This window comes from Sturnira hondurensis, unplaced genomic scaffold (genome assembly GCF_014824575.4).
Source record: "Sturnira hondurensis isolate 20B ecotype Veracruz unplaced genomic scaffold, ASM1482457v3 Scaffold0021354, whole genome shotgun sequence".
Classification (NCBI taxonomy): Eukaryota; Metazoa; Chordata; class Mammalia; order Chiroptera; family Phyllostomidae; genus Sturnira; species Sturnira hondurensis.
Genome location: NW_028093985.1, coordinates 27,365,989 through 27,378,049, shown reverse-complemented (window position 1 = coordinate 27,378,049; position 12,061 = coordinate 27,365,989).

Sequence of the window (12,061 nt, the reverse complement as noted above, 5' to 3'; positions counted from 1 at the left end):
CACTAAACTTTTGTTAGATTTTATTTTTCAAACAAATGTGAAGTATATATTAACACGTAGAAAATAATGAACTCTATGGCCTTGAACAAACATACTTTTCATCAGAACAAGGTAACAATAGCCAGACTTTGCTATTTGTTCAGAATATCTAGTTCTTAACAAAGTCACAATAAAAAAAAAGATACACCAAAAATGCAATTTTAAGTTGCAGTTTCCTAAGAAATAGTTCTTGTCTGACTTTTTCAAGACTTCTGGTGCCCCCAGAAGATCTACTTTTGTGACAGATGCCAACTGTGTGTATGGTTTCTTTCTGTGTACTGGAGTGTTATAAGGGCATGGAATCTAGAAACTCATCACACTAAGAAAGTGCTGTAATCCACTGAAGTTTGACAGTCAGTTGGGGTTGAATGCATTTCAACAAATGTTCTAGAAGAATTTTGTTGTTGTTGTTGTTCTTCATTTTTTTTGATGTAAGCAACTTTTGGGGGAACTAGCTCCATGGTATAGATGAAAATTGGTCCCTCCTATTTAAACTTCAGAAAATAATCCAATGAACCATCTTGTCTAAATTTTGTGTTAAAAAATAAAAAAATGAAAATAAGAAGAAGGAAGGAAGGAAGGGAGAAAGGAATGAATAATCACATACATTTATTCAGTCCAGAATTACTGGAAAATCTGTGCTTTGACAAAATTGCTAAATATTGATTTCTAGCGGCAGTCCAACAAATTTTTTGTACTGTAACTTCCAAATAATTTTCATCTAGTATGATACCTTTTGTCCTTCTTTAATGCTCCTTCTCTGTGGACTTATTTTATAGTCACATACGATTCTAATACAGCTTGTCTCAGATTCTTGTTCTAAGTTTTGGTGCATTGAGAATCTTGCACCACAAAACAAAGTTTGAAGAAAAAATGCTAACATTCTTTTCTACACAGTGTCAGGTAGTTGTATGCACATGTTCACATTCCTGTACAAATCACCTATCTGTATAGGTGTCAGTGAATTTCAATAAAAGTCACACTTCACATTTAATATTTTAAACTTATCTTATGGAAAGTAAAGTAATTCACATGCATTTTACATTTGAAATACCTAACAATGTAGTATATTTAACTCATGCGGTCTTCTAAGGTACCTCTCACTACTTCAATACAAATAGATGATATGTATCTCAAAAGAATACAAAGTGTTATTGATTGGTTGGGATTACTACAAGAGTAAAAGCAATTTCTTTCAGTTTGTGTGTTGTATCTATTTTTGCTGGATAAGATACAGATTTTCTTAATTAACAATTAATGACATTCCACATTTATATGTAGCACAGGCTTTCTAGAAATGTATTTTCTACAATTGTTTTTACCAAATACAACATAAGGCTTATGTCTTTTTCACTCATACCTTTTCTGTTTGCAATGATACCCAGCAGCAGGAGCTTTGGTTTTAGGGTCAGTGCTTTATCCTGGCAAAATCTGAAATCATTTGAGTTAAACAACAGTGTCTCTTTGCACAAATAACTTGTGTCTTACTTAGTCAGCAGTAGCAGCTGCAGCAGCCAAAAACTGTAATCAGGGTTTATGTCAGGAGGTGGAAGAAAGGTCACTTGGCCTGGACTTAGAAGCAGTGTGTAAATGACCATGCTAAGATTGGAACCTATATCTGAGTACAAAAACTATAAACCAGAGCCCCCCATTCTTTTTGGCACCAGGGACCAGTTTTGTGGGAGACAATTTTTCTGTGATCGGGGGGATGGGGATGGTTTCCAGATATTTCAAGTGCATTGCATTCAAGCTCACCTTCTACTGTGAGGCCTGGTTCCTAACAGACCCGTACTGGTAAACGTCTGTGGCTTAGAGGTTGGGGACCCTCCAAAGTCATAAACAACTGATTTTGCTGCCTCATAGTAATGTATATATAATCACTATGGGACTTATTCACTTACTTTGAGTTCTGTACAACTAATCTTCTCTGTGTGTTGTCATTCAATGTTTTTGTTTGTTTTGTTTTGTTTTCTACTGATACTAACTCAAGTAGTGACATGCCATTTATGTGATGGAGAGAAAGCAATGTTGTAGGATACAGTACCACAATAGTGCTAAATAACAATAAAACCTAAAAATTCACTGGCTTAAACAATAAGCATTTATAATTTTGCTCACAAGCTTACAGGCTTGCTGGATTGTCTATCTAGTTGTTTCTCGCCCACACATCTGCAGGTTACCCGTGAAGATTGGCTAATCTTCCTTAGGCTCTTTCCTGTTTGGGGGGTTTCACCTAAGCCAACTAGACTGACTTAGAGCTTCTCAGCATGTTCTCTTTGCTACTGGCACAGTGCCACTGTCATCACACGCATTGACGAACCCAGGTTGAGTTTATCACCGAGTTACTGTGCAGAGAAACAGACTCTTGTGGGTCCATTCAACTGTGAATAGAAGCATGGAGAAATGGGTTATTTTTTTCATTATTTATCTTAGAGGGGAAAGAAAGGAGAGAGAGAGAAATATCAATGTATGGTTGCCTCTCATTCGTCCCCTCCCGGAACCGGGAACTGGCCTGCAACTCAGGCATGTGACCTGACTGGGAATTGAACCGCGATCGTGTGGTTCGCAGGCCCGTACTCAATCGACTGAGCTACACCAGCCAGGGCAATTTTTTTCAATAAACCTACTCCATTAAATTCTACATGTACTTTAAAAGATATAAAAATGTCTTCTAGAAATATTCAGTCTTCATTTCTAACTTCATAGTTTAGTATTCAATTTTGAGTATATAGGCAATTACTTGAAATTAATTCCAGTTATCTCAATGAAAAGTTATGACTGAAGTCTTTTATAATTATTATTAATATAGAATGTATGCCAATGTCGAAGGGTGAGCAACATTCAAGTTACATCTCTGTGTGTCGAATCTTCCATCGAACTGTATGTGTAACTGCCGATCTCCTAAAACAGTGAACTCAGCAACTTGTGCTCTGCTCCAGGAATCCCTCTTCAGAACACACATCATTGTAGTAAACATTGTTTTTAATTAACAAAATGCCAGGGCCATATGGTGCCCACATCCTCACTGGAACTCCTGTTGGCATCAACAGGAATATTGTGTACAGCATATGGTCCTACTAGGTAAAAAAGTTTATTTGGAATAATTATTTTATTTTAACTCCCAAACAATAGAGCTTTTTGCTTCATCTATCATTCTCTTAAAGGGTCTGATGTTTATTAGTAAAACTTTGTAAGAAATTTTTAAAAACATTAATTTAGATAGAAGACAATTTTCTAATGCTGGTATATATTTTTAAAACAAATGACATTATGTCAAACAATATTTGATAAAACATTTTCATTAATATTTCAACTACTTTGAACTTTCTCTACTTTATTTTTATACCTGCTTGATATTTGAAAAAGAAAAGCATGGCTTAATTCATAATTGTTGTTCTCATATTTAATCTGATAATGAAATGGACAGATATTTACATTATAAACAATTCATTACTTCTTTTATTAAAATAAGTTTATGGGCCAACACCATCCGCAAATACACAAAAAATATAGTTCAATAATACAAACATTAAAATCCTTCAGAGATAGGTACTAATTCAACCCCTTCAGTAAAATGAGCTGAATAACTAACTGTAAGTTTTCAAAGTCAAGTTTTCTTACCTGCAATCAGGAATCCCAGTGGTTCTGTATGTCGATGACATGAGGATTAAATGACCTCATGTGTCAAAGAGATTTTACTTACCCACTGGCTAAAAAAAAAAAAAAAGATTAGAAAATAATTAAAAATAATATGTACTAAATTAACTAAAGCTTTTGCATTTGGAATTTATTCTTCTTATGAGTGATAGTAAGCTTCACATTTACTTTTCTTCTTCATCATTTTCTTCTTCAAACTTTTCTTTATCTCAGTATGAACATTAATATTAGAAAATGTGAATACTACAGATGTAATAAAACTAAGTTAATTCATTGCTTATTATTTTAGAATCTTTTTTCTTCAAAGAGACAAGCATTAAAATAATGTATAAAATTATAGGTCTAGATAGCAATGCATTTGGAAAAGAGTGATTATTTTATTCTTACCTGCCTTCATTATAGTTGTAGATCTTGCACATAAAGCTTTTCATAAACTATAGGAAGCAGTTCAATCCAGAAAATCACATTAATGACCTCTCAAGAAATTCACTATCACTTTTGTAAATTACAAGAGCACTTCAGTTAGGTGGGAAATGAAGATGACATTTCAGGCTGACTTCCTATTAGATCTTCTTCAGTAAAATACTGGACTGCTGAAAACTAATATGTGGTTCACGATAATAGAGAAGGCACCAAGTCAGTAATTAAATGTGTAAAGTAACATCTTTCTTCAAAACAAAATCAATATAAAGACATATGAGAAGTAATTTGTTAAACATACTTTTACATGGCCCTTAACACAATAAAATTTTTAAATGTATTTTTTTAAATAATCACAGATGAAATGCCTTCGATCATGCAGGAAAAGAAGGGATTTCATTATCTGCGGTTGTCATTTCTTCCTTTCAGCATATGTAATAAAAAAGTACGCTTCCACATCTTGTGAAAAATAGTTTATAAAGATAAAATATCTTTATGGACTGAATCTAGATAGGCAGAAAAATATTAGCTATCTTAGACATGGAAAAAAGTTTGATTCATAAAAATGAAGTTTTGAATTTGTTATAATATGATTCTTAAGATATGCAAAGTTTAGTTGATATTTGAAATTTAGTTAATTTGCTTTTTAAACTTATGGAAATAAAATTGATAGCTTATCATTAACTTTATTATCTTAGACATACTATCATTATCATTTTGTACATTTATGCATACTAGTAAATTATTTCTTGTTAATTGGCGAGTTTGGAGTTCACATTGATATTTGGAAGCAGTTATGGTGTGCTGTGCATTTATGGGCATGCATACAAGAGGGTGGGGAGAGATGCAGGGGGAGCGTGTATAAGGGATATTTCAATTATGAATTCATTTTAATGGATGTGAAGTACAAAGACGGAAGACCCACATCCTGGCAGTACTGTCTCCATGCATAAGGCATTGGAATAATTAGTTCTCACAGTACAAAAAATATCTTGGAAACCAAAGGCTCCATCTCTCTTTCCAAAAATAATCAATATTTTTGATAGTGAATATTAATTTTTATATCAAGTAAACTTTCCCTCTGAAGCCATGGATCAAAATTTTTGTAGTTCTTTTAAATGTATTTTTGTTTTCCTTTTTTTAAGTTATGGCTGGGAGAATTTTAAAATAAATGTCAAGACTTTTATTGTATTTATCATGAAGCTTTAAAGTATATAGATGTATATTTATACACCACATAATTACAGATCCCCTCCCACTGCTAATCAGGCACGCACATCTATTATACTCAAAGCTCCCATTCCTTAATCAAGCATTTTGTGATTATGCAAATTTGAAAAGTAATGAGGTACACCCTATAACAGAGAGGAAATCAGTGTTGCTAAATGAATGAAGTCCTCAAAAATGAGAAAATTGATTCTTTCAGGTCTGAAAATCTTAGGGAACTTTTACAGTTAGTTCGTAGACTACTCATGTAGAGGAAAATGACAAATTTTCATATATTGTACTTGCCCTTCTTGCATTCATTTGGTTATTTTTCTTTATTTCTCACTTAATATTCTTAAAATTTCTCATCACACCCAGCAATCAGAAAAATTCTGAAGTAGATAGAAGGGAGCTTCAATCAAAATATACATTTGTCATGTCTATTTACTACTGCTACTTAAGAATTTGTCTTAAGAAATTACTTTTCATGGAGTTGTGATAGTTTCAAGAGTCAGTGATAGTTTAGGTCTTGACATTTTCTCTGTGAGGGAATAACTGGCAGTAGAATAGTCTGTAGACATCAGGGAAATAACTGAATTTTCATAATTTGCTATTTCTTATACAATTTTTTTCTTCCATGTAACTTTCTTTTAGTCATTTCAATGGACCATTACTTGGTCATTTGCAAGTTAAACTGCATTTTTGCTGAAAGTTTTACTTATTTTTCCTTTTTAGGAAGGAATTATTATCTTGGAAGGAGGATGAACAAACTGCTAATGTATTGTATTATCCAGATATCTCTGTTAACAGGTCTTTGTTAAGGGTGGGTCAGTAAATATTTCATCTTCAAAAACCAGAAACATATTATAATATAAGCATTGCTTTCTCTAAGATATAAGAAATGTGGGCTTACTTTTTAAAGGGAGAAAATCTTGCAACTATCCATGAGAAAGTCAATGTTTCAGAAGATAAAATAAAAAATTAAAATAAAAAAATTTAATTAAAAAAATTTAAATAAAAAAATCCAATTTTCTCAAAATTCTGTCTCAGTGGCTTGAAGATGATTATTGTNTTTGTTAAGGGTGGGTCAGTAAATATTTCATCTTCAAAAACCAGAAACATATTATAATATAAGCATTGCTTTCTCTAAGATATAAGAAATGTGGGCTTACTTTTTAAAGGGAGAAAATCTTGCAACTATCCATGAGAAAGTCAATGTTTCAGAAGATAAAATCCAATTTTCTCAAAATTCTGTCTCAGTGGCTTGAAGATGATTATTGTACAAGCTAATCTTAGAAGAATTTTTAGAAATATTTTATTTGTGTATTTTTAGAGAAAGGGAAAAAGAAGGAGAAAGAGAGGAAGAGAAACATCAGTTTGTGGTTGCCTCTCACACACTCTCCGCTGGGCACCTGGCCCACAGTGGAGGCATGTGCCCTGACTAGGAATCAAACCTGTGACCCTTTAGTTCTCAGTCCAGCACTCAATCCACTGAGCCACACCAGACAAGGAGAATATTTTTTTTTAATGTGAGAGGCATATTTGTTTCATGTGGAATAGAAAGCCCAAAGTATAAGAACAATATCCAGCTACTGTTGTGGTCCTTATTTGCAAAATTGCATTCTTTCAAATGTAATATACCTTGTTAATCATTTGCATCACATACTTATACTTGAAGAGTCCCACAGTGTTTCACTTCGCTAAAATTTTTAGTCTCTTTTTTTCTTTCTTAAATAGTCTCTGGGTCTCTGTTGTTAGCAAATTTATGTCTCAGACGTGTTTTGATCTCTATCACAATAGTCTATCAAATTTTATCATGAAGCAGTATTTGAATATTTTTAAATGAAGATATTTTTATTTCTCTAAAAGTTTCTTCTTATTCAGTAAATTATATTGCCCTCATTCCCTTGGGGATGTAGTAGATAGAACATAGGATAAAGTAAGTCAATTAGAATGATGAAGAAATGTTTTAGCTTATAGTAAATACTTTGATATGATATGAAACACTTTTGAGATGAACACTTCAAATAAATGTAGATATATTAAATGTCCAGAGGCTCAATTTGGAAAATTCACCTAGGTTATGTATATCTAGAGTCCAGGTACGTGAAGACTATGGAAACACAAATCCTAGACGTGCTGAGGGAAAACTCAATATCAGGTGGCTTGTTTACTCCTTGCAATTTAGGGGCCTGGCAGAAGACCATCTTACATCAAATGGGGAAACCACAAACTGAATTCTTTTAATAATACTCAATCCGGTCTAAGTTTTTTAAAAAGATTTTATTTATTTATTTTTAGAGAGAGAGGAAGAGAGGAAGAAAGAGAGGGAGAGAAACATCAGTGTGTGATTGCCTCTCACATGGCCCCCGCCGGGGGCCCTGCAACCCAGGCATGTACCCTGACTGGGAATGGAACCAGCGACCCTTTGGTTCTCAGCCTGTGCTCAATCCACTGGGCTACACCAGTCAGGGCTTTAGTCTAGGTTTTAAAACAGAAACAAGCCCTTATCTACTAGTAAAGATTATTATAAAATGACAAAATGTAATACTTTATTATATATATATTTATTGAATATATATGATATCATGTAGAAACAAAACAATGTGCCTACTCTCATAGAACTTCTACAGAGAGTGCAGGGCTATTTTCAGATATCAGCAAAATTGGGTACTTCTTTGCTAAGTTGTTTGTTATGGGAAATTAATGTTACTATGTTACTTTTCTGTACATCTGAGTAGTGAATGTACATATTTTATGTAAATTTAGAACTTAGCCACATTTAAAAAAAATTTACCCTAAGTTTAGCTATTTAATTTTTTATAAAATGTTAAACTTTAGAGAATTAAGCAAAGGCTCAGAAGAAGAAATGATTATATTATTTTTAAAAGAGTTACTGAGGCCTGTTGTTTGCCGGAATCAACATTTTTTTTTTCTTTTTTCATTAACAGCAGTGTTTCTGCATTCATTGTCAGGATGTATCAAGAGAAATGATACATGTACTTGTTACAACTTAAGGAAACATTCCTACCTGCTTTAATAAGTAAAGAGAAGGCTGAAATAGATGATAAACCATAGATAGGTATACTAGACATAAGATGATATGTAGGTAGATATAGTTTAGTTATCTCAACAGCACCTTTTCAAAATAGATTCAACACATACCTATTAAATCGGTAATAATTCTTATGGTTCCTAGAAACTTGTAAATGCTCATTTTATTTTTTAAATGTATTACATTATTCATCATCAGTCTTAGATGTGCATTAGTATGGTGATGCTGATACCAGCCCGCAGAGTCATCGGCGTTATGGATGAGACAAAATAAATTCACACACGCTATCGAGTCCTGTGTAGAAAAAGGGATGGTGCGGCTTCTCTCTCAAGGGGAGAGCAAGCCTTGGAGTGCCTCAGCCACCTTCTCAAGAGGAGAGTACCTTGACCCTTGCCTTGACAAGCTTTTATTGGATACAGGTAAAGCTCATTAATCATTATCATGCAGTAAGGATCAAACAATAGGTAACATACAAAGAACTCTGAGCCTATTTTGAGTCAGGGTCAGATAGGTAAAGGACCATAAAACTTTGGGGAACAAACTCACTTCCTGCTTGGACCCTTATCATTTAAATGAGAGCATTCTAAACAAAGCAGTTTTCACAGAATTTTACATATTCTTTCTTAGGCTTGATCGCCCTAGGGAACTCACCCTTTCCAGCACAGGGCTGCCTCCAACACCAGCATTGTTTCAGGCTTAAGTCAGGCAGGGGAAGTAAGGCAGCCAAGAGATTAGGTGACTTCTTGCAGACAGAATGAGGACTCAGACTATGCCCAAACCGAACAGCTAGAGTCACTCTATATGATCAGTCCTTTTCTGTAGCCCCCAAGTCCTTCCCTGGGACCCTCAAGGATCGTGCCTGTCTTAGGTCGTCCCTCCCTTGAGGAATCTTACCTGTCATTGGTTAATGGATCAAGCATTGGGGGCCACACAGGGTGAAGTAAAAGGAGCAGAGGCAGTGCCCCTGCCATGGAGATAAGCTTTTTCTCCTTAGTGGCTTATGGTCAGAAGGTCACACACTCAGCCTTAGCTATGGTGGGGTTACAGCTTCAGAAACCAGGCAGGGTGGTTCCCAACAGTATGGCTAGATATATAATACTTATTTAGTGATCACTGTGTATGCAAATTTTCATTTTAGCTATATAGTCTCTAAATAAATATAACTAAAATTATGAAAATTACTATTGTTTTATAGAACAGGAAGAGGGCTTTGTTGGTCAGTAGCACTGTGCTCATGAGGTCCTGGAGCCAAGTCCCTGTCTGTTAAAAAGAGCAATTAGATCATAGGACTCTACACAGAAATAGAAGGGAGACACACTGAGAAAGCATGGGGAGATAGAGTTTCTTCTACTTTGCAATTTTGCCCAGTACTTGCTTTGTTTTCCAGTTATGATTTATGACTATGAGAGATCCCCAAGCACTTACATGATTTCACATTATCACCTTCCTGCTTTCTGGAAAGATTTAAGTTCATTTGAACAGCTGTCACTGATACAAAGTTTTGTTTAGCGTGGAAGTACTCCAGAATTTTTAGTTCATACTTGGGAGACTACTTGTCACCTCATGTCATTGTCCATGACATTTTTGTGGAAAAATTTACAATGTATAACCATCTGCAAATATGAATTAAATGGGTAATGAAGACACAGAACAATATTTTATTTCCTTCTTTTTCCTCAGAGTAAGTAGAAGTTTATCTTTCCTGTCTCTAACACACAGTATGTCACTGCCCCTAAATGCCACCACTATCATGTACATCATGTCCCTTGAAGATTTAGCCTCTGCCATAAGTGAGTCAAGTCAGAAAATGCTTTGTCCACGAGCAATATTTTTTTCCTGCCTGCCTCCAAGAACAACACTGGACTAAAAAAAATGTGCTTTCTTTTTATGAAAAAAAAAAGACCACCATGAAAAACAAAGTGCCTTGAACAGCTTAGACTTAACTGGGAGAAATGGTTAGGAGAGAACTTGCCAAGGAAAGTTTGTCGATGTTATTTTTTTAATTTTCATGGATAAGTTTTGTATATGAAGAGGGAACACAGCTGGTAACCAGGGAAAAAGCTAGGTCAGTCATTACTCACTAAACTTCCAATTAGTAAAATATATAGAACTATAAAACAAAATCTATCTTATGAACTTAAAATACCATTAAAGAGAATCAAAACGTTTATTTTACACTATCATTTGCAAAAGCAAATCAAAGTGATTTTGAGACAGTTGATTGAGAATAAATATTATTAATAAATTAAAGTATTTTATTTTTTGACATTTATAAAAGCATTTAGTATTGACATGCTAAAGAAGAAAATCATATGATTATATTAACTGACACATAAAAAAATATTTGACAAAACATTTACTCTAGGCCATTAAAATTCTCAACTAATATCATACACAGTGGTGACAAAGTGAATGTTTCCCTCCTAAGATTAGAAGCAAGCCTATTTCAATATAGTACTGAAAAATGTAGCCACTACAGTAAATCAAGAAAAATGAATAAAGGTACATGACATGGAAAGGAGAAGATAAAACTCTATTTTTAAATAATATGCTTGTATATGTCAAATAACACACAAAATCTAAAAAAAAACCACTTACAGAACTAATAAGTAAACATATCCAAGTTGCATGATGCAGGATTATAATGAGGGGTCTGACTCTTTTTACGATGGTTGACTACCGCAGCTTTTAAGCTACACTCCTTTTTTTCCTCTGACCCATATCCGGACAAGCTGATAAAAAAAATCGGGGTTGTCCTTTCTTTAGTGCATGTAGGAACTTTAAAACTATGCAAGCCCTTTCCACTGTACGTGAATGTTCACCCTGGTCCCAGCCTCCAACCATTTCTGCACAATTCAAAATATTATTCATTATGTTACCAGGGAGAGACCTGAGTACAGGGACCTCCCAAGCTTGTTCCTCAGTTCTTACCTCACTCATAATAGATGAATTCAAACAAGAGACAGACACGCATAATGGAAATGAGATAGCAAGTTTTATTTATGAAACATATATGAACACAAAGCTGCAAGCAAGCTTTGCAGTAGTCTAAATGCCCCATGTATAGAGGAAACAGACTTGTGAGTAAGTTTGTTCTCTACACTTGAGCCAAGGCTACAAGTGGGCCATCAGCTAATGAGTGTGATCACTATTAGGGTTCAGAGGTTATGTACTTGACTTTTAGGTTCCCCTCCTTCCCTCGTTCCAGACCTTGGGATTAATACATGGTCACAAAGACTTTACCCCCAGTTATTGGACATGATGCTCACAGACTTTCAAGAGTTCCCCTCCTCTGTACTATCGTATTTTGCTTGCGATATTCCCAATGCATGACAATCTTCTCAGTCCAGGCTCAGGATTGCTTAATCAATGAGTGAGACAGGTCTGTCTTTTGTTTCCAGTCTCCCGTATTAAGTTCTTTGTTAGATTGCAATGGTGAGGGCCCTGCTATATTTCTTCTCTGGCCACTTATTCCTAGCTGCCACCGACAGTAGCAGTTATACCATATGTTCTTCAACTATAATTCAATTTATTCCCTAGGGACTCACAATCTAACGTCTTGAGTACAAGTAGTACTTTTCTCTACACTTACTTTGCACACCCTGGATTCACTGAGGAGTATATAGTTAAGATTTATGAAATCCAGAGATAAAAATATTAACTTATGATCTATATGGAAAAATA